This window comes from Spermophilus citellus, assembly GCF_964194105.1.
Source record: "Spermophilus citellus genome assembly, chromosome: 1".
NCBI classification, from domain to species: Eukaryota; Metazoa; Chordata; class Mammalia; order Rodentia; family Sciuridae; genus Spermophilus; species Spermophilus citellus.
This window is the reverse complement of record NC_138182.1, coordinates 15713134-15737899: the sequence shown is the minus strand read 5'-3', so window position 1 is coordinate 15737899 and position 24766 is coordinate 15713134.

Here is a 24766-nt window from a genome sequence, read left to right as displayed (position 1 = left end):
ATTCAACTTTCCCCACTAATGGCTGTTTGGGGATCTAGGACCTAATCCAGGATTGCACATAGCATTCAGTTACAGTGTTTCCTTGGCCATTTCCTATCTAAGCAATCTTGAATTGCCCTTGACCTTGGTACTTTTGGAAAGGACTAGCCATTTTGTAGAATGGCCCTTGATTTGGATTTATCTCTGGCATCCCCTTGAATAAATTTAGGTTATGTCTTTCTTGGGCAGAATGCCAAAGAAGCGATGCTTTGCTTTTCTCAGTACATGGTATCAGGAGGTACAAGGTGTCGCTATGCTTTGTTATGGGTGATATTAACTCGGATCATCTAGTTACAGTAGTATCGGAGAGGTTTCTCCACTAAAGGTTAGTGTTTTCCCCTTGTAATTAATAAGTTTCTTATGGGATTGCACTTTGAGGTTGTGCAAATATCTTGTTCCTCATTATCCTTTTGCCCACTAATTTTATCATCCACCCATGACTCTTGCCTACAATTATTACTGTGGTGTTTGCCAAATGGTAATTTTCTATTTCCATCATTCCTCCTACGTGGATTAATCAAAATTAGGCTATAATTATTTATTGAAGAGGTTTTTAAAATAAAGAATGGGATTTCACAGAGGCAGATTGAGAGCCAGTAACTCACAGAAAAAAGGAGATCCCAGGCTGCGTGAGAGATAATGACCAGGTCGTTGAGTGAAGCAATGGACAGAAGCCAGGCCTGTGACCAGAAGCATCACTCACTGAGAAAGAAAATAAAAGCCTTTAACAGTTTCTGAGAAGGCAGAAAGATACCTAAAGGGATACTCAAAGATCAGCATCTCAGGGTGCTGGGGATGTGGCTCAGTGGTCAGGCACTTGCCTGGCCTGTGTGAGGCCCTTGATTTGGATTTATCTCTGGTATTGCCTTGAATAAATTTAGGTTATGTCCTTTTGGGGCAGAATGCCACAGAAGTCATGTTTAGGTAAAAGTGATGGCGGAAGACTGGCAACCAGTACAAGGCACTTGGGGACAGATGGGCCTACAGCAGGATGAGTGGATTCATGAAAGGAGAAAAGGATCACCCTTCTGACTTCACTGGCAATTTGTGCAAAGACTTTGTTACCCCTAATGGAGACTGAATGCTTGGGAAATGCTGAGGATTTTGTAGAAAAATACAAAGACTACCCCCTGAGTTAGGTTACCTCAGATTTTTCATCTTCTCCCCCAATAAATGTTGGGTGGTCTTCCTAAAATCAATCTTGGGGGACACTGACCTTTATTTCTCATTTCTGCCTCAGCCAGAGTGAATTGTGGTCTCATGACTAGGTAATGTTAGGTAGGACCAAAACCACTCATGAGAGAGTATTTAGCTACTTACCAAACCTTCTATATTGGTGCAAAAGGAGAGGAAACGTCCAGGTTACCGTGACAGCTCCTCCTGCCTCAGCTCTCCTAGTGAGCCTGACATGGGGATCTGCTCTGGGATTTCAATCTCCCGGATGAGCAGCCAACAGGGCGAGCTGGAGGGTGCACATAAGGTGATTTCCATTCCATCTTCTCCTCCAGCTCCTCCACAGAGAATCTGGTTTGATCAGGCCTTGGATCCCTCTCCCAGTGTCTTGGCAGGACTGGTCCTAGTCCCCCAGGAACATGCTTTTGAAATAATGACTTTGGAGTCAAACTGAAACTGCTTGCTATTTTTTCTTTGGCTGATGAAGGTAAGTTGTCACTTCTGTGAATTCCTGTCCTGGGCCTTGAAATGGCACCAGAGCGTTGACCTGTCTCACCTGGAGCTCCTGCAGGGTCCCAGGCCTGTCTGACAGGCAGTGGTGGCCCCAAGTAGTATCTCTCTCCTTTCTCTAATCCTCCATCAAGGACTCTCCCTAACAAAGGGGTGGTAGGAGAACACTGCCCTCAAATTGGCATGGCAACAGAAGGGGGTACTCCAGGAAAAATAAAAACTGGGGGGAAACCTCCCAAATTTCAATTTGGGGGGACAGAATTTTGAGTAACTGTGTGTACTTTTGTGTGGCATGGAGGGCCAGGCCACTGGCTTGAGGCCTGGAGCAAAGGTAAGAGAGAGGCAGCTCCCTTCCTGCCACTCAGAGCCCCAAACCTTTCAAAGACTGATTTTTCATCTTCTCCTGGGGGGAGAGGGTGCACAGTGCTGTGGGTGACATGGAGGTTCCATTCAGCCTATCTGAGATCACTCAAATCACAGCCCCAACACTTACTATGTGACAAACCCCAAAAGCCTTGCATAGTGCTAAATGAATGGTGGCCATGACTAAGGTTAGGTCCCACAGCAGTGTTCTAATGCTCTGGGGTTTCTAGTTCAGTACTCTGTTTCCTTTTCTCATGACCATTCATACTGGCATTTTTTGCACCTCTATCAGAAAATTTAATTCTGTTATTCTCAGGAAATCGGATAATGTCTACTAGCAAGAATGTTATGCATACTTGGGTATAGATTATTAAAATGACATCTATTAAAAATGTCACCATGTCATATTTAAGTAGCAGCACATAAAAGCCAAAGTTCAACAAGCCCAAACCACTCATCATACCAGGCAAGTGAAACTGCTTGGCTGAGGGTTTCTCTTGAACATTCTTCCCTTGCCTCCTTCACCCCTGTGTCTGGGAGAATCCTCCTAAACAGACACGCTACCTTCTGTACTCTGTGCCTTTATTTTTACAAGTGTAGTTTAGTTTCAATTATTTGTGAAAATTCTTAATAGCATATATTATCCAAATAATGATGACCTAGTGTGAGACTTTACTGGAGACCACTGTTATTAAGTCTCACTGAGAAGTGGGGCATGACTGCTGAACTTTTATAGGAATTACAGGGTTATGGGGTTAAAAGCAAGGTGTGGCAGGACTCAGCAGTGCAAGACAAACACACAGGACTGTTAGAGTCCTTGGATGCTAAAGGAAGATCTAAGGAAGGAAGCTGGTGGACCGAAAGTGTTGTTAAAGGGGCCAGGCGTCAAGAATCCCATAGAATTTCTGTGAAAGAAACACTTGCTTTAATTAAGGACTGTGATTCCCTAAACTAAAAGTCAATAAAAACTTTTTTCCTAACCCAAACACAGAACAGGTTGAAGGACTGTGTGTGTTTCTGTCTGTGGTTCCTCAGATTACACATGGACAATCAGAGCAGCATCAGAAGGTCCAAGGTTCTTAGGAACCTTCACCAATGAGCAGGACTTTAAGAAGCCTAACCATATATGAAGTTTGGGGTCTTGTCCTGAATATTTTTCAGGACCTAATCCTCCTTTGTCAGTGAGTTTCTCTTACAGCCTAGAAAAATAATTTATAGGTATGGTTGTTAGGCCAGTTTGTATCCCAAATGGCTCTGGGTGAAAAGTGAGAAGTGCTCATTTCTTTTTTTGGGGGGTGGGCGGTGGGGGGGGGAAGGGTACCAGGGATTGAACTTGGCACTCAACCACTGCGCCACATCCCCAGACCTATTTTGTATTTTATTTAGAGACAGGGTCTCACTGAGTTGCTTAGTGCCTCGTTTTGCTAAGGCTGGCTTTGAACTTGAGATCCTCTGCCTCAGTCTCCCAAGCTGCTGGGATTCCAGGAGCGTGCCACTGTACCCGGAAAAGTGCTCATTTCTTTATTTTCTCCCTAAAAAATAATTTGTGGCCCCAGATACTTTTGTCCACCTTTTGAACATATGCCCACTGAGCCCTTGGAGAGTAAGAACTTACGTGCGGCAAGTTGAAAACAATATTGTTTTTATTATTTTATCCCATGTGAACCTCCTGGTGGGTGGCAGAGTGATTACAATTTTCTGTGGCCTGATTTATTTTCATACTGATTTGCCAGGCTACTGTAGCATTCCTACATTCCTTATAATTTGGGTGTTTATTACATACTTTACAAGGCACTTGAGTAATATGATATCAAACTTGAAAGTGGTATTGTATATACAGAAACTCTATTAATAAAAATTACTAAGTAGTGCTATTTGTTTATGGTAAAGGGGGATTGGCTCATAAGACGATGGAAGATTCCACTATACATAATGAGCTAATTAGCAATTTGGAGGTTAGTTTTCCTTATTTAACTATCTCAGCGACTGATTTCTGCCAAATTCACTGGAAAAATTATCTCAATTATTAATCTGTTCCCCCCCTAAATCAGGTATTTTTTATTTGAACATGAATCTCTATGTGAGTTTATAAAACCTCTATCAAGCTATATCTGGAAATCATTGTCCTACAGACTGTTGACCTGGGTCAACAAGCCATTTGTTGACCATGAAGACCATATTGCAATTACAGCTATCCCTCAATATCCGGAGGGGATTGGTTCCAGGTCCTCCTTCCCTGAAGACCAAAATCTGTGGTTGCTCAAGCCCCTTAGATAAAATAGTGTAGTATTTGTGTATAACCTTTGAATACCCTCCCATATATTTTAAATTATATCTATATTACTTATACTACCTAATACGATGTAGATACTATGTAAATAGTTGTTACCCTGTACAGTTTAGGGAATAATGACAAAGAAAAAAGTCTGTCCATGTAATCACACCTTCAGTAAGATGTAATTTTCCCCCAGTAATTTCCATCCAGAGTTGGTTGAATCTAGTAACATGGACCCCATCGGCATGGAGGCCCAGCGGCACACCTCCAACCACACTGAGAAGCCAAGTGGATTACATTGAGCCTCCGCTGCCTTCTCAATGTGTATCACTCCCAAAGCCTGGTGTTCCACCAAAAACCTTTCAAAATCCATCTCAGATTCCACATTCTGTGAATACCTGGAACACAGAGTTATTTCCTCATTTGACTCTATTTACAATAATCAAATTGCCACTGTCCTTCCAATCCCATTACCTTTGCAGAAAGTAAATTAGCAAGACCTGCTGAGTGAGCCCACTGCAGCCAATGGGTGCCCAGGAACAGACGCTACCTGAGTGTAAAGTCCAGAAACATTTATCTAGTGAACAATTTCTCGTTATTACCTTCATTAAGTCCTTTTTGCAAAGAAGGATTTAAAACAGTGGTTCTCAAAATGTGGTTCTCACACAGCAGCAGCAGCAGCAGCAGTATATGTTAGAAGTAACAACGCTCATGTCCCACCTGGACCTACAGAATCAGAATCTCTGAGTTTGGGGATCCACAGCCTCTACATGAGTCTGACTCTTTCTGAAGCTGGAGAAATAGTGGCTTAGAGAAATACTGCCCTGTAAGTTGGCTAGAAGCAAAAGTATTCTTTGGTTAGGCCTCCTTTGAATTCTTTTTTTTAAGGGGGTATGTTGTCACCAAGATTTTTTTTTAAACAGCAAACTAACCCTGCGCCTAAAAATTAAGGCTCTGGAATTAAAAAATAATAATTTATATATATATATATATATATATTTGAGATTTTGTTCATTTGTACATGTTTTTCTTGTTACTCAGTTAATCATACCTAATTAAAATTTATAGTGAATTTATATTGTCCAATTCCCTTTTCCTGAATTTAAACATATCCCAGAGAAATCATTACCCAACCATCCTTTTTTTTCTTTTCAAGTAAACATTCACCCATTACTTCTGTGACTAATCTAACTCATTTTCCGTCTTCAGAAGAAATTTTTTAAAAATCAACTTAAAAGGAAAAACAATGACAGGAAGATATCACAGACCACATGCATACTCTATACCACACAATATAGCTATCAGATATATTTATCTAGGGTCTTCCATGGAATTTCACATCATCCTGCTGGCTGTTTTTCATGCTTAAGTGTAATGTATAAAAATGAAGTAGTCATTAGATGGTTCAGCCCAGATCAGAGCCCTAGGGTTATTTGAAGAAACAAAATATCTTAACAATGAGATCCATAATCCCATTTCTCAGATGAGGCATTGAAAGGTTAATTGGGTATAAACATTAGCCAGATTTTCTCTTGGTTAGTTTCAATATTTCCAACTCATATTCATGTATATATCTGTTAAATTATAGTAGCAGTTCTGTATCTCATGTTGATGTAAAAGTTCAGATTATACATGTGCATGGTTTGTGATGTGATGTAATCATGACTTTTTACCAGTGTGTATTAAGCAGCTAGAAAGAACAAAGCACTTACCTTTAGTTTGTGGGAATGACAAAGGAAACAAGAGTTTTGGCCTGTGGTCTATTTTACAGGAAATAGGGGAAAATGATATTAGAGATACACACACACACACACACACACACACACCACCATGTATAAAATATACATGTGCACAACTGATAACAAATAAACATAGACACATAGACTTGAATGGCAGAAAGTTAGTGCTTGCCAACTGTTCCATGTCCTTCCCACACTCCCAGGCTTCCTTGATGTTAAATTGGCCACATCATTTGTTCTAATTGACTATGCGCCAAGGGCAAAGCAACTAAGCTCCAGGATGGCTTTTCCATTCCTCTCTTCCCCTCTGTGACAGCCTTGGGGACCATCTATTGCAGACAATATATCTAGAAATAGGGAGAAGGGCTGCTGACTCACATAGGTCATTATTGTTGTATTAAGTGAGCATTTAAGATGTAAGGATTTGTCCTTTGCAGCACCTGGTTTTGATTACCTTGCCTAATTCCACCTGGAAATGTGGAGCTGGGCGACCATGCACTGTGCTTCCTTTCCAGTCCACATGGTCCTCATGGGGAATGCCCTTCACCTGTCCATTCTACTGAGTTGTAATCTTTTAGGACCCAAGTAAAATGCCAGCTTATTCATTCACTTATTCATCAATATTTTGGCATATCTAATATGTGCAGAAGGTATGCAGAGAGTATGTATTCATTCTTGAGGATCCAATGAAGACAGACCCATGCCCTGGCTTCACAGATTTTGCACCATGGCAGGGAAACAAGAATAAGGAATTTTAATCCAGCCCCATGCAGAAGGCCTATCTTCCTGCCCTGAGTTTTGGCAGTTCCTCTTACACACTAACCCGGTCACTATTCTTGTTAGAGTACATGGTCTCCCTCTCCCACCAGGTGGCAAGCTCTTCAGTGGTCTGGACTTGATACTTACCTGTGACTCTTCCACCACTTCAAGAGGCTTTCTGTAGGCAATTACTGATGATGTATTTGGAGGGGTATGTTCAATGTATGAAAGAAATTTAACTTCTGGAATTATTTCGGAAAACTAATATTAATGTCGGGGAGGTCAGGAAATGCTTTATGGTGTTTTTTCAGGAGTATTCAGTTAGGCTGTAACGATTCATAATTAAATATTTTCCTCTTGTGTGCCTGGCACATAGGAAGTACTCCATAAATATTTTGAATGAATATGAACTCAGTGAGTGGGTTTCCTCACTTTCTTGTTGGTCAATGGCTCTCCTGAGTGAATGAATTCTTACCCTGAGGTACCCTCAGTAATTGAATGAGGAGACATGTCACACATTATTGTGGCAGATAGAGGCAGTCCCAAGTCCACAGAGGAGCAGGAATATTGGATTTTTTTTTTCTTTTTAACATCTTGAGAAATCAATATACTTAAACCAACTCAAGTGTAATTCTCTTTAAAATATTGAATTTATTTGGCAAAATTATGAAGGATCTTGTTTAAATTTTAGTGAACTAAAATATGAATGATGGTCTTCTTACCATTCTGTTAACAAGAAGTTTTCTCCAGGATTCACAGAAAGTACATAGACTTTGATAGTAATTTAATGAATTTAATTTTCCCAAGGGCCTATCTTTGATAAAGAGCAAACTGAAGATTAAAAGAAAATGAGGTTATTATATTTTTATACTAAATCTAATTTCATTTTGCTAAAATATTTCATTAAAAATTATAAAGCAATTGAAGGAAAGGTATTTTACTTATTTCTCTCCTCTTCGTTTTGTTCTGTTGAAGACCCCTGAGGACAAGCCATTGTTTTGCCTCTGTTACATTCTCATATATATTGTTGCTGGTGATCTAGCCACAATGTGAAGAGTTTAACCACCAGATAATAATACCCCATGGGGTATTGATGAAATAGCCATTTGTGCATATTGATTTATATTTCTAAGCTCTAATGTTTCTCCTTTGAAGCATTATTGATTCTGCATCTTAAACTTCCATAAGCAGTGATTATATTATTAAGGTTGGATTTTCTCTCATATAGAAATAAAGAGATTATTCTTTCTGTCTAATAATACTATTCACAAAATATCAAATAAAAACGGCTATTTAAAAAATAAATAAAGGCTCAGATGAAGCTGAGAGTTTAATCTGGCATGATGAAGCAAATATAAGGCACACTGAAGATAATACAGAGTAATAGTAGCAGTGTATGCTAATGACCTGCACCTTTTAATTAATGGAGTTGTTTATCGGGCTCCAGACAGCCGGGCCGTAGTCTCTCCTATTATTTTTGGAGATGTACAATCTTGGGAATTTAACGTGAAGTATGGAATGAATCCAGTGGTTTCCATGTAATCCACAGGAGTTTTTCGAAGCCTGAAGAGTGATTTTAATTGCAGATGTTAATCAGATGTGTATTTTCGCCTATGTTGTTATTCACCTGATCTTTTTATGTTGCATGATTTTTGTGTCACTCTTGAAATTAACATTGTTGTGTTGATTTTGTTCTTTTTTGATGCTGTGACATGGAATGTCATAACCATCCTGAGTGAATATGCAGAAAACAAGTCAGATCTTTCAAAACACTTGTTTCAATCCACAAGGGAGTTAAAAATAAATTGTTTTTCCTCCTAAGAGGTCTTCTGAAATGGGTTCCATTGAACTCAAATTACTTCAATTCAAATCAATATAAACTGGGCACCTATTGTTTTTCAATTGTTTTATGAAAGGAGCTTGGATGGTCAAGAGAAGGCATTTTTGTTTAGTGAGGTAGATCATAGGATCCAAGAGTATTAAAGCTAGAAGGAACCTTAAGATGCTAAATGGATCTTTGGTTTGTAGATGAGCAAGAAGAAGCCACAATGAAGTGGGAACATGTGCTCAAGTTCAGCAGCTGGTATTTCAGCTTGAACAAAGTCTCAGGCCTACTCCAAATCCAGGGAACTTTCTGCACATCAGACCTCCTCCTTATATGACCTGAGTAAAATCTGTCCAGGGTGAAGTTACCCTCTAGCTGTGTCTCAGACTCTCTGCTAATGGGCCCGTGGTTAACACTGACACATTCATTCAATGGGATCTTATATAGCCAGTCAAGATAATATTCATGAAGACGGTATAACACGGATTTGTGACAGGAGGTAATGATAAAGGAGGAAGCAAGAAATAAAGGTGTGTGTATAACATAATGACAATATTTAAGCCTTTTAATAGAAAAAGAAAGTGGAAAAAAATAGAAAGTTACTTGAACTTATATTTCATGGTAGGAATAGCAAAAAAAAAAAAAAATTCCTTATTCCTACTTTCCCAATTTTTAATTCAAACTTTCTTTATAAGGACAGACTATTTTAAAGTAGAAAAGTGAAAACAACTGTTCTTGAACAAATGTTCAAAGACACTTGAAGCAAAGCCCTTTTGCAGTGGTCTGAGGATGTTTCTGGAGCAGAACACACACTCAAACACAAAGACGAGAAAACCATCCAGTGGAGGAGTTGGAGTGAGGGTGCCAGTCCTGCTCCTTAGAGCTGTTTCTCAGGGAGACCAGGATGGGATGTGTGCCTTGGGTCCAGGGAGACAGGGAGCTCTCCCCAGCAGCACCAGCCAGAACCATGAAGAGAGGAGCGATTAAAAGACGTGGTGGAAGGAATCTCCTTGATAAAACCAAGCCCTAACCAGAATCCTCTCCAGCTACAGCAAGCAGACTTGAGTGACAAGCTCTGTCTGAGTGTGCGCCACACAGGAATCATGACCCTAAGACATCAGAGAGCCTAATTAAAATGGGGGGACCTTGTGATTCCTGCACCTCTCACTTAAATAATTTATTATGAAACATCTATCAACATTCACTACCCTCTACAGACTCTAATTTTCAGAATACCTTGCCTGGGTCACCCCTTTCAGTTCACTCTGTCAGTTCCGTGGGTTCCCACTGGCCTTTTGATTGTTCCATTTGGTCTCCTAGAGGTGAGTGCTGAAATTTCTTTTTAACAACTTCATTGGAGCTACTTTATACGAAATACACTGCATAGCTTTAAAAAATGCATTTTGAACAGTTTTGACAGATTTCTACACCCATGAAACCACAACCACTAAGAAGATACTAACATTTTCATCACTCCAGAAGATTCCTTGTGCTCCTCTCTCCAAGCTCCCTCCAAGCCCCTCCCCATACCCCAGGCAGCCATTCATCTGCTTTTTGTCACTATGGATTAGTTTTCATTTTCTAAAAATGTACACAAATGGAATTACTTTTTTTGTGTGCTTTCTTTAACTCAGAATAACAACATTCATGTTCATTCTAATGGTTAAAGGTATCAGTGGATGGCTTCTTCTTACTTACAATCAGTATTCTGTTGCATAAAACTATAACAGTTTACTTTTCTGTTGAGGGACATTGGAGTTGTTTTTCTTTTCAAGGGTATTACAAATTAAGCTGCTGTGACAATTCAGTACTCCTTTGTGTAGATGAACATTTTCCTTTGTCTTGGGTAAATACTTCAAAGTAGAATGGCCAGGTTGCATGTTATGAGACATTTGCTTTTTTAAGAAAATACTGCAATGTTTTCCATTTTCCTTGCCCACTGCAGCACCTGAGCATTCCAACTGCTCCAAATCCTCGACATCACTTGGTCTATGCAGCCTTTGGTTTTGCCACTCTGATGGGTACATTTGGATATTTCACTGTGAATCACACCTGCATCCCATCCTGGTCTCCCCATAGCTGGCACCCCATTCCAACTTCTCCAGTGGATGTTTGCTCTCCTTCTTCGAATGTCTGTTCTACTCCAGAAACATCTTTAGATCCACTGCAAAGGGGCTTTGTTTCTGTCTCAAGATGATGCCTAACTTGTCCTTGCTGGAGCTTCTTATTCTGTCGTGAAACTGAAGCCAAAAAGCAGTCATTAATTCTAGGAGATTCTTAAGGCTCCATCTTATTTGGTGGCTGAAAACCACAGAAATTTACTCTCACTCTCTCTGGGTTCTGCAGTTTAGAAGTTGGAAGTCGAGGTGAGGCAGGGTTGCGTCCCTGTCTTGGGGAGAATCCATTCGTGCCCTCTTTAGCTTTAGGTGGGCTGTGGCAGTCTTCTATGTTCCTTGACTTGTGGCCACATCACTCCAATCCTGCCTCTGACTTCACATTGACTTTTCCTCCGTGTGTGTCTTCTCTGTGTGTCTGTCCTAAATCCAGCTCTTCCTTTCCTTTCTCTCTCTCCCCCTCCCTCCCTCCCTCCCTCTTCTGTGTTAAAAAGATACTTGTCAGTGGATTTAGGACTTACCACGAGGATCCAGGATTATCTGTCTCAAAATCCTCAATCATATCTGCAAAGATCCCTTTTCCAGACCAGATAACATTCACAGATTCCAGGAATTTGCCCTGGCTATCATTTGGAAGGTCATTTTTCAACCTACCACATTGTTGAGAACTGGGCATCCTGCTGGACACATGACATTGCCTATTTTCCTGCACAGTATTATTCCCATTTTGGAGATAATCTAGACTTCGATAATTATCTTGTCTACTTTCAGTGCTGGCTAGAAATAGGGTCAGTAATTAAATCCGTTTTTTTCCCTGGCTCCCACAGTATTTTTGGCTACTGTGTCACAGAGATGTTAAAACCTCCAGAATGCTGAAAATTTTTCCTGAAATGTATGTGTGCTCAGTGGATTCTTAGATCCACAATTTAGCTTCATTCAAAGTCCTAAGATAGTCTTTGTATCAGTGATTCCCAATCCTGGCTTCACATCAGACTCACCTGAAGAACTTTCAAAAATGATTAATATCCAGTTTCACCACCAGAAGTGATATCTCAGGGATCGAGCCTTTTCAAGAAGCTATCCAAGTAACTCTTTTGTGCAAAGAAGGATTGAGGGGCCCTGGGATTCTCTGCCAAACCCATGACCTTGGAAGTCCTCTGAGGTAGGTTAACTCCATTCAATGATCAGAAATGACCCACAATACCTTCGGTGGTCAAAACCTAAGCCTCATTTTATCTTCATATTTTTTAAAAATTTGTTCTTTTTTATATACATGACAGGAGAGTGTAATTTGAAACATTATATCTACATGGAGTATAACTTATTCTAATTAGTATCCCATTTTTGTAGTTGAACATGATGTGGAGTTATACTGGTCGTGTATTCATATGAGCATAGGAAAGTTATGTCTGATTCATTCGACTATCTTTCATATTCCCCTCCCCACTCCCTTCCCTTCATTCCCCTTTGTCTAATCCAATGGACTTCTATGATTCCCCTCCCTACCCACCCACCTTGTTGTGGGTTAACATCCACCTATCAGAGAGAACATTCTGCCTTTGGTTTTATGGGACTGGCTTATTTCACTTAGCGTGGTATTCTCCAGTTCCATCTATGTACTGGCAAATGCCACAATTTCATTCTTCTTTATGCCAAACCTCAGTTTAGACTTACCCAAGTCTCTGGAAACTACAAGATGTCTAATTAAATTGTTCAGTAATTTAAATTCTATAGGTGTGAATAAATGAACTTACTTTACAGCTCTGCCCACTTTCTCTAGTTCTTTTTGTCAATCAGTGTTTCCTGAAGAAAGAGCTCTTTCAGACCCCCAGACCCTCATCTATAGAAAGTCACATATTCAAAAATATAACTCCAAAAGCTTCACACCCAGAGACAAACTGAAAGCCTTCATTTCTATCAAAGGAATCTGAAGTCAATTGTAATTTTCCCTCTTTGTATTAAGAAAGGCATATTATTTCTTCCTCTGCATAATTAGAAGTGGGTGGATGGATTGATCTGATTTTCTTTCTCTAAAAATTGCCCAAGGGTTAAAAGCAAACAGGGAAAGATTTCTTCCCCAAAATAAAGATTTGAGAGACAATTATGGTACCTTGATATTTGCTTCTTTAAACATAGTAATTAAGGAATTGAGATACCTATGTTGATATATTTCAAATGTTCATGTGGAATATCTTAAGTAGGTTTACACATTTGCTGGTACATCTTCCACAAACCATGTGCTATTGGGATTCCTTGTACTTGATATTTTATTGTGATTTCTCTTATCTGACACAATTCAACTGAGAAAGTATTCCTTTTCAGGTTTATATGTGAAAAACATACTAAGTGCAATGTTTATTATTTTGCTTTTTTTTTTTTGGTATTATGTTAGAGTCTGTTTGCATATTTTCCATAGAGAACTAGGGGCTAATCAAGGCCATTCTTGACTTTCCACTTTTTAAAAAATTACCATGTAATAATTGTACATTTTTGTGGGACACAGTGTGATATTTTAATACATGTATACGTGGTGTAATGATCAAATCAGGGTAGTACATTTCTTTATGTGTGGAGCTTTCAAGCCCCGCTCTTCTGGTTCTTTTCAAATACATTAAGAAATTTTTGTGAATAGTTGCAGTAGTGCTGTAGAACATTAGAACTTATCACTCCGGTCTCATGTAATGGAGGTCTCATTATTCAATCTCTGTCCTCTACCATTCCTAGCTCTAGTAGTCGCTATTCTACTTTTTTATTTTGAGATTAGCTCTTTTAGCTTTCACATATGAGAGAGATCATAGGGTATTCATCAGCAGTCACTTTTTAATTTATGAATCTATACCCTTTGGAAAGACACAGGAAAAGAAGTTTAGAGTAATTGCCAAGTCATATCTAAGATCATTCCAAGTCAGAAGTCTCTTTTGCAGAATACTCAAAACTGAAAGTCGTTAAGTCATAATCAACTTGAATGCCTCAGTTTGGGCACTTCCAAATGGAAGAAAGAGTTCCTGAGAGAGCTGTTCTGCAGAATATGAAAAGCCTTCGAGTTAAGAATGTGTCATGGATCTGTCCTCTGCCTGACTCTACAGCAAAATGGACTGAGAGATGCTGTATGGTATCATACAGGCTCATTCCCTAGTGTAATTCCAAAGAATGTGAGTGAGCTTCTAAAAATCAAGGGCTCCTTGGGGAATTTTAATCTGTAAAAATTGTGCAACCTCATATTTTCCAGAAAGGACTCAGCAGGGAAATTTTAAAACTTTCTCCTCTGGATGTGCTTGAAAGAAGGCAGTTCTCTCCTATCTAAGTGGTTGGGAAAATGAGTCCCAGAAACTTTGAACAGAGGCTTGCCAAGAGATTCTGCATTGTAACTCTGTCCTCAAATGCCCAATAGGTAGAGGGTGTGGCCTGGAAAAACCCTGCACATAACAATTTTCCATTCAGTCATCACTTGAAGTATAGTTCCCACAGTCGGTTGATCCGGGCTGTTTGGCCATTGCAGAACTGACTGAATGATACATGCTTGACCTGATTTTGTTATGAAGGTTAATAGCAAGGGGAGGTCACTAGCATTTCAGAGACCAGTGACTTTGCCTATGTTCATGAATGAATTATATCCCTTTTAAATGTTTTAAATGACTCTTTGGGCATCCAACTTTATAATACCCAGAAGTTGCTGATCAAACTAAGCATATTAGTATAGTTATAGCCTTAGTTGATCACAAACTGTGAATATTTCTCTACCCTTTTTATTTTGGAGAGTGTCAGCCTGCACTTGCTGACCATATGTTTTGGCAAAATAGATGTTCATTTCTTCCAGGGAGTAATAGATAGTTGTAAAATGTCACTTTTGGCATAGAGAATTTCATAGTCTCCAGAATGGATACACTGTTACCTTACTGATGGAGTTCAAATAAACTACAGAGTGGAAAGATATTTCCTTGAGAGTCCTAGAAGGAAGCAAATGGAAAGCAAGGCTCAGTGATTTCAGCCTCAGGGACATTGTTGAATGTCATGGGTGGAGAAAGGGATCAGAGTCTCACAGAGGATAAAAACAGGAGGCAGAATAATAGCACATGTAAGTATTCACTACATGTTTGCCAAACGATCATAATATCGAGCCACTGTAGTATGACTCGCAGTGTTAAAACCCCCATTCAAATTGAAATAGAAAGTGGGGTGGAAAATTATTTAATGTTCAAGAAAATCTCATTCAGGTTTTGCTGGATATGCATGCTCAAGTTATACACTCAGTTGCTGCCATCTCTTGCAGTTGAATATGACTTTTATCAGCACATGTTGGGTGCTCTGTAACAGTGTTAGAGTCGAAAGAGACTTTGGAGATTATTTGGCAGCTACTCCATATTCCTCTTCATGTGCTCCCTCTTAAAAGCATAAGCCAAGCATGGTTCATTGGACCAACTCTGGGTCATGTACCCATTCCTGCACCAATCACCTGACAGGAAAGGTTAACTATTTTAATTGGTCAGAATCAATCACATGCTACCCACCCCCATCCCCAAGTTAGTTATGCATGGGAAATATGATCTATGGCCAGAATAGGTTGATGGATCCAAGGTCAGAACAGAAAATAAATATTTCCACTACAAATATCATGCCTTGTCTATTTAGTATGTATTAGGAACTGTGCAAAAAAATTTTTATAAATAGTAAACCATTTTATGTGCCCAACAACCCCATAAAAGTAGAATGATATACAAAATATTAACATACTCACCTATGAATCAGAACAAATGTGGAAGGGTCCCTGTGGAACTGGCATGGAATCCTGGAGGTCTACACTGCACCAGGCATTAACCCCTTATTTTCTGCCTCATGAACACTCCCAGGGGAAAGAGATTCTTGTGGGAGAGGCCAGGGCAGCTGGTTGGCAGCAAAAACTTGGGAAGCCTGATGTAGTAGGGCTCTATTCACTTTGTCAGGAGTAATTCAGCATTTTCTAATAGCTGGCAGAGCCATACTCATGCATACCAGCTTGCTTGATGCCAGAGAAACAGGAATTACCTCTAGTTTACAAATGTGGAAACTGTATCTCACAGATTTTTATTAACTTGCTCAAGACCATGTTAGTAAACTGTGGAACTGAAATTCAAAGCCAGATTTATCTTCATCTAAAGTCTATGCCCTACCAAATATTCCACTCATCCAGAGATCCTCCATTTATTACAAGCATCCTTGTATACCTAGGTTTTACCCTTGAATAAGAAAAAAGTCTCCCTGAAAACCAGTGTGTCCTCAATTCTTTCAGCATGACTTTTATTAGTAAGACAGAACTCACATAGGTGCTCAGAATTCCAAACTTCTATCTTCCCATCGCTTACTCGGTTACCATGATTACTATTCATCAAATATTAATGGAACACTTACATGTTCAATCAATATATTTACATGATTCTGAGAAGGATAAGACACAAAATTAATGATATAAACACTGATATTTTCTTACATCATTTTGATTACAACCCTAAGCTTTGCTGTAAAAATTCAAAGGGATTTTTTTTTTACTAGAAAAGTCAAAATTCTTTGGGCATATTTTGGAAGATATTAAGATTAATATGTAACATTTTTAAAAGTTGATTTTGGAAGATAAGCCACTCCCACCCTCAACTAGCTGTGAATTTCCATAGCAAGTATAAGCACCTGAGAATGTGGAATTGGTCTTTCTGTTGCTTTTGAGATTGGCAGTGACTTCATTCCTCTCTAACACTGTGGCAGTCACTAGAGAAGTGTGAAGTGAGCAACACAATGCCCTTGGATTATAACTGCATGGTGTAAATGGTACCAAAACAAAACAAAATGACAACAAGAATTACAACAAAATTGTTAGTGTTGTAAATGCAAAGGGTGATTTGCATGATGGTCACATAATCCAGATAAGATCCCAGTTCCATCACTTATTGAACTTGGACTGCACTTAAACACACTGAGATTTAGCTTTCTAATCTGTGATAGGGGACATAATAGTACCTCCCTCATACAGTTGTTGTGAGGATTATTTGAAAAATCTGTGTAAAATGCTTAGCATTGTATCTGGTATATTCTGTGCCAAATGCTCTGAGAATAATTGCAGAAAAGAGAAATGTCAATCAGGTCACAGAACTAGAGGTGGCTTCCTGGTGGAAAGTGCTTTAATGAAATTTGAAAGATAAAGATGGAATAGATAATGGAGGAGGCAGAGGGGCAATTAAGACAAGGAGTGTTAGGTAATAAAGTATCAGGAGAGTAAAGTACGGAGTTTTGTAAGAAAGCAGTGGACACCATGATTTTATCTGGATGGTGGATGTAATAAAGGGAATGACCAGATAGAGACTGGAATGATGTGTGGGCCTATGTTTGACAGATTTTGAATCTTCCACAGGGTGTACAAGCAGTGCCTTACCCAGTGTTATAAATATGAATGAGTGAACAAAAATAGATTAAGTTCCTAGAGCTCTGAGGAGTGGGGAAAATAGATCTCTCTATCAACCTACCCACATTTCCATCACACAAAAAGGACAGGCTCCGTAGAGATGCTCAAGTACGGGATGATCCCATGATGGGGAGATGTACAGACTGTCACCAGTGGAAAACTGTTTCAACCACTGGGTGGGACAAGGGGAGAAGATAGTGTTTGATGCCCAGTGAGAGCTGGAGTGAGGGGGAAGAGCTGTTGTCCTGGGGGGGATACAGAGGGGTCACTTACTGTCAGACATGCTTCCCTGAAGCTCAGAAGGAGAAAGAAGCTGTCGCTCCACCTTCTGCTTTCCTGGTGCATCACGCTCCTGCTAAAGCCTCCCCTTACTCAAACCAGCTGGAAGCCAGCCCTCAAAGCCCCCCATCCAGAGACTAGACAGGACAGAAGGGTCAAGTGGAGGATATTTACCACCCATATTAGATCATTTTCAGATTTTAACATGTGCTTAGCTCATTTTGAAGAAGACTGCTTACTGTGACTTAACTTCATGTGACTTGTGTGGCATGTCTAGTAGGTTCAAAAGTGGGCCGAAATGGCCAGGATTTGGACCCCACATGAGAAAAGTGATGGGACCAAGCTCAGGTTCAAAACTAGGACTGGGTCAGGAGTTTCCCTGAAAAGGAAGGGGCAAGCTGAAACGCTGTAATTGCTACCTGGCTTTGTGCCTTATATAAAGCTTAGTAACTTCCCCAAATTGTAAAAATCAATACATTTTCACCACCAGAATCTGGACCAACCCTTCCTCCTCTCCCACCTTAGCTCCACGTATGTTTTTTAAGACCCCAACATCACAAGATGAGTTCTCCAAACCACCAATATAAAACCTGCTTATGGATAGGAGGTAGGAAGTCTTGTGAGTAAAATGATCACCAAACCACTACCTAATCCCAATTAAGATAAAGGAGAGGAATTCCAGTGCAGATAACCTTTTAAACTCTCATCCTGCAGTACATGAGGCAAACTAAGGCTCCGAAAATCAGCCAAGTGCCTCAGCAGTGGGGAGAGGAATTCACCCCAGGCAAAAAGAAAAGTTCAAAGCTATCTAAATATAACTTAAACTTATCAAGGAGATTTTTAAAAAGGAATATTATTCATTAAGAAGAACAAGAAATCAGGCTTGGGGTGTGGTTCAGGGTTAGAGCACTTGTCGAACATGCATAATGCCCTGTGTCTGATCCCCAGCACTTTAAAAAACAAAACAAAACAAAACAACAAAATCAAGATGCAAAGGCAGGCAAGAAGTAAAATAAAGAGTGTATGAAAAAGATGTGGGGAATAAAAGAGTCAATGTTAGACTGAATTAAGTTAACTAATTAGGAGAAGAATTAAAACAGAATTTAGCACAGAGATAAAGAGATGAGAGCTATAAAAGGGCATTGAAGATGCATATGCAAGACAGATTGAGATACTTCAATCTAGGCCTAATGAGAGTGAATGAAGTAGGGAAAGCTCTCCAGAAGGGCAGAACAACAATTTTTATATATATATATATATATTTTTAGTTGTAGGTGGACACAATACTTTATTTTATTTATTTTTATGCAGTGTTGAGGATTTTTTTTGCATTTTTTTTAAAAGAGAGAGAGAGAGAGGAGAGAGAGAGAGAGAATTTTTAATATTTATTTTTTAGTTCTCGGCGGACACAACATCCTTGTCGGTATGTGGTGCTGAGGATCGAACCCAGGCCGCACGCATGCCAGGCGTGCGCGCTACCACTTGAGCCACATCCCCAGCCCCAGAACAACAATTTTTAAAAGAACAATGGTTGAAAATTTTCCAGCATTGATGAAAGATATGACTTTCCAGAGTTAGGAAGCATAATGACAGGAAGTGTCAAATAAAAATGAATCCATATCTTAAAATATCACAAACTAACATAATAGTATATCATCAAAGATAAGAATTATTAAAGTTATGAAGATAAGATACAATATCTACAAAGTAAAAATAATGAAAGTTAATTTGGACTTTTCATCAAGAAGAATAGATGCCAGGAGACAATAAAGCATTATCTTCTAAATGATGAAGGAAAATAACTGCCATAAGGAATTCTGTACCCAGCTAAACTATCCCTAATGATGGTTGTGGTTGGTGGTACTGTTGGAGTAGTAGGGGAGAGGCAAAAGCCTTTTGATCTCCAGCTATACAACTCAGGAAGTTTACTATTTGTCTTATTTTGCTTGTACTGTTGTATCAAAATACTGACTGGATGGCTTGAACTACAGACATTTATTTCTCATGTTTCTGGAGACTATAAAGTCCAAGAGCAAGATGCTAATTGATTTTTCTCCTAGTGGGGCCCTCTTCCTGGTTTGCAGGTAGTCATCTTCTTGTTGTGTGTCCACACTGTTGGAGAAGGAGGTGTGTGTGTGTGTGTGTGTGTGTGAGAGAGAGAGAGAGAGAGAGAGAGAGAGAGAGAGAGAGAGAGCGCTCAAGGAAGAACAAGTCCTCTGGTCTCTTACAAGGGTACTTATCCTACCATGAAGATCTCACCCTCATGACCCTGTCCAAATTTAATTAATTCCTAAAGGCCCTACCTCCTAATACTATCATATTGGGACTTAGGTCTTCAACATATTAATTTTGAGGGGTAGACAAACATTCAGCCACAACATTGTTCCTGCATCGTCAATAAGTCTATGTAAGTTCTTTATAAAAAAGAAATATGCATCCAGGATAAACAAGTGAGATGAGAAACTATAATTAACTCAGAAATTAGATAATATATATTTGTAAAAGATGGTAAATACTCATTGACAAATTTAATAACTTCTATAAAATAAATAATAGCATAGTATTTTTATTTTAAAAAATTTTTTAGTTGTAGATGGATACAACACCTTTATTTTGTTGATTTTTTAACGTGATGCTGGGGATCGAACCCATTACCTCACACATGCTAGGCAACTAGGCAAGCACTCTACCACTGAACCACAACCCCAGCCCAGCATTGTGTTTTTTTTAAAGGTGATGTTTTTAATAATAAAACACCAAGAAAAATCATCTTTATTTTGTATCTAATTGTATCTATAATTTACTTAGCCATTGCCTAATTTTTTTTCATGGCAGCAGTAATTTCTTAAAGCTTCAAGCTCTATAGAATAAACATACTATTTTCATAAAATCTAAAAATAAATATTTTATTTTAGAATACTTTTATTTTATTTATTTATTTATTTATTTTTAGAGAGAGTGAGAGAGGAGAGAGAGAGAATTTTTTTTAATATTTATTTATTTTTTTTTAGTTCTCGGCGGACACAACATCTTTGTTGGTAAGTGGTGCTGAGGATCGAACCCGGGCCGCACGCATGCCAGGCGAGCGCGCTACCGCTTGAGCCACATCCCCAGCCCAGAATACTTTTAGATTTACTGAAAAGTTGCATATACTCAGTTTGCTCCATTGTTAATATCTTACAATAGTACATTTATCACAACTAAGGGACCCATATTTGTACACTATGATAAAATGCCATTGATTATTTGGATTTCAGTATGTCTTTACCGGTTCTTAATTTTTTCTATTGCAGAATCCATCCAGGATACCACATCACATTTAGTTATGTTTCTCTGGCCTCCTCTGGTCTACAACTGTTTTTTAGATTTTCCTTCTTTTTGATGACTTTTGACAGTTTTGAGAAACATTGGTCAGATATTTGGTGGACTGGTCCTCAATGTTGCTCTGTCTGATGTTTTCCTCATGGGTATACTGGGGTTCTGTGTTTTGGGGAGATAGACTCTAGAAGAACACACTTCCAAGTTCTTTCAGATTGTTGCAGGATATATTTCCTTGCTAGTGTGGGTCTGGGGTCCCCATTTTCTTGCTGGCTGTCAGCGAGGCTGCTCTCAGCTCCTAGAAGCTACCTGTATTTCATGTCACATGACTTTTGTCACTTCCATGACATCCAGTCCTTATCATGCTTCAAATTTCTCCAGCTTCCTTGTTTCTGACAAGGTCAGGCCCATGGTTAATCTTAAGGTCAGTTGTCTTGGAACCTTCAATACATCTGCAAAATCCCTTCAGAGCAGCACCTAGATTAGTGTTTTATTGAATAACTAGGGAAAGGGGTATGTATACACCAGGGCCCAGAATTTGAGGAACATCTTGGAATTCTGCCTATCACAGAAGGAGGAGGTAGAGGCACAGAAAGAGAAAGAGAAAGAGAGGAACAGAAAAATCATGAAGCAACTTCATTTTGTTTGTATTTCTCCATTTGCTTTATCTTATCTCTACTTCCATATTTCTTTTTCTTTTCTCTTAGTTCTCCCCTAACAACCCCAAATGCTATGTGCATGGAGTTTTAAGTTGTAGTAAAGCCAAATTGTAAAATGGAAATACCTCTAAAATTATATAGTCTGGAGATTTTCTAAACTTTTTATTAACAGTAGATATTTTAATGTTTCCCATGAATGTGAATCTGCTTGGGACCTGTCCATAACCTTAAAACTGTTCCATAACCTTAAAAGGCAAATATTTAAAGAAAATTATGCAAGGATATATCTTCTTATAAAATGTATTTTAAAACATATTTGTAAGACAGACTAATGCTAAACATATTTATATAGAGGTTATTATAAAAAGATGGAAATATCACTTCTTAAAATGGTACAATCCATCAGGGGAGACCAAGATGTAACAAATACATGGTCGTCTGATATGTTAATATTTGGTGCCATGAATATACCAGACAACACTTGTTCAACTCATTTTGCAGTGCTATTAGGCAGCTGTGAGCTGCTGTGAATCTTATAATCTCAGCATCTAGTTGTAATACTACTTCATGTTCAATATATATTAAAACATTTATTTTACTCAGCTTTCCACATATAGGTTTCTTAAAGAGGGATGTTTAAAGTAGAAAATCAATTTTGTGGCTCTGAACAAGCCCAAAGTTGAACAATTCAGAATAAAGATAAATAATTGAATAATTTCAGCCTCTAGATCCTGAAAAACTGGAATGCAAGCTCTCCAAGATGAAATAATTAATGATTTTTGGAGCAACCTATCGCAAGAGTACCCAAATATTACAAAACATACAGTTTGTGTTCTTTGCTACAACACGCTTTGTGCTCCAACAAAAACAAAAGAAATGAATAGACTTGATGTTGCCACTGATAAGAAGTTCTGACTCAGCCCCATTGTTCCAAATGTTAATATGCGATAGAGATGTAAGATAGAGTTCACTAAAAAGCTATTGGGTATGTTGTGTTTGATAATGAAATATATAAACCAAAAGATGCTTTATTTTGTTCTTATATTCTTTGTTCATTCTCACTAAAATAAAATTTAAGTTATGTTATTGTCAGTGATAGTATAGACTAAAAGCATATAAAGTATCAATGATAGAAATACCATTCAATATAAATTAAACAAAACCTTTGAACAGACCTTTCACAAAAGAAAATCTACACAGCAAATAAGCACATGCAAAGCTGTTCGACATCATTAGCCATAAGGGAAATGCATATTAAAACCAAACGAGATACCACTACATGCCCAGTAAAATGGCTAAAATTAAAAAGATTGACAACAGCAAGAGCTAGTGAGATGTGAAGAAACCAGTGTTCTCTTTAATTATGTAAAACAACAAAAACATACTCAGTTCTGGAGGGCCAAAGTTCAAAGTCAAGGTGTAGGCAGGGCCTTCCTCTGTGGAGGCTGTAGGGGAGAGTCCTTCCTTAACTTCCTCCAGCTTCCAGGGGCTGTTGGCATCCCTGTCTTCTGGCTGGGTCTCTCTCTGCTCCATCCTGACATCACCTCTCCTCCATATGTCTGTTCCTAATCTCCCCCTGCCTCTCTGTAATAAAGACATAGGTGATGGCATTTGGGATTCACCCAGAAAAGCCAGGATAAGCTCTCCCTCTCTAAAGATCCTTAACAGTTACACCTTTTGCCATGTAAGGAAATATTCACAGCCTCCAAGGATTAGGATGGCTGTCTTCAGTCACTGCACATCCCAAATGTCTATCAGCTGGTGACTGGATAAATCATTTGTGATATATCCACACAGAAGACTCTACTCATTCACAAAAAGGAACTAAGAACTGATAAATGCAACAACATGATTGCATTTCAAAAGTATTTTAAGTGAAAGAAGCCTGATTCAAAAAGCTACAAATTGACTCCTTTATATAAATTCTGGGAAAAGCAACACTGTAAAGATAGATAACTGATCAGTGGTTGCCAAGGGCATGAGACATAAGAAGTAGATTGACTTCATAGGAGCAAAAGGGAACTCTTTTTTTTCCCCCACAAGGGAACTTTTGGTGATGATGGAAATATCACCTATTTTGATTACAGTGATAGTCACATGACTGTATACATTTTAAAATTTATCAACCTGAACACATTTGAAATTGGTGAATTTTAGAGCTGAGCACAGTGGTACACTCCTATGGCTTTAACTACTTAGGAGGCTGAGTTAGGAGGATCCTTTAAGACCAGGAGTTTGAGACTGATCTAGACAACATAGCAAGACTTCTTCTCAAAAATAAATAAATAAATAAAACAAAATAGGTGAATTTTTTTTGATATAATGCATGCCTTAATAAGCCCACTTTGAAACAAGCATAACAAATTTTAATAATTTTGTGCATTTAATCTGAGACCACTATTTGGTCTTTACTTTAATCAAAATTCATATTATTGAGTTCCTGGTAATGTGTCAATATGTTACAAATTTTCATAGTTCTGTGGTTTAAAAAAGGTTTTGAAAAATGCATGAAACATCATCTTTAAATTTTTAATTTATTTTCTTCTCTTCTTTTGTCTCTCCTCTTTAGAATATGTTACCAGTTACAATGAAGAGGCTAAAGTAAGAATTCTCTCCAAGACCACATTTGTTTAATTGACATGGCAGCCCTTTAAGTTTCTGGAATTTCCTCTAACTTTCCAGGCCCACAAAATTTGGTCCCTAAACACACTGTATCCCTGTCCTAATTAGTTTCTGGCCCTTATCGCTCTCCATTTAGATTCATTCTCCATAGTGAAACACCAACATTACCTTTCAAAAAAAAAAAAAAATCACTGGGTGCACACCTGTAATACCAGCTGTTTGGCAGGCTGAGGCAGAAGGATTGCAAGTTCAAAGCCAGCCTCAGCAACTTAGCAAGGTCCTAAGCAACTCAGCAAGGCCCTGTCTCTAAATAAAATAAAAAATAGGGTTGGGGATGTGGCTTAGTGGCCGAGTATCCCTGAGTTCAATCCTCCTCAGTAAAAAAAAAAAAAAAAAAAAAAAAAAAAACTTCTCAGGTTTTTCTAATGTGCAGTCAGGCTTGTGAACCACTGACCTCCACCAATTCAACTCCAAGTGGTTGCCACTCATAGTGGGAAGTGTGGATGGGTTGGGAAGCAACTAGAACGCCCTCCCTCTATCAGCACCATTACTGTGGTCTGCCAAAAGGGTAAATGCCTCTTAAGAAGAATTACCCTGAACTCTAAATTAATGTTTTACAATGAAATAATATTTTCTTAATCCCATGCCTTACATAAATTTGAAA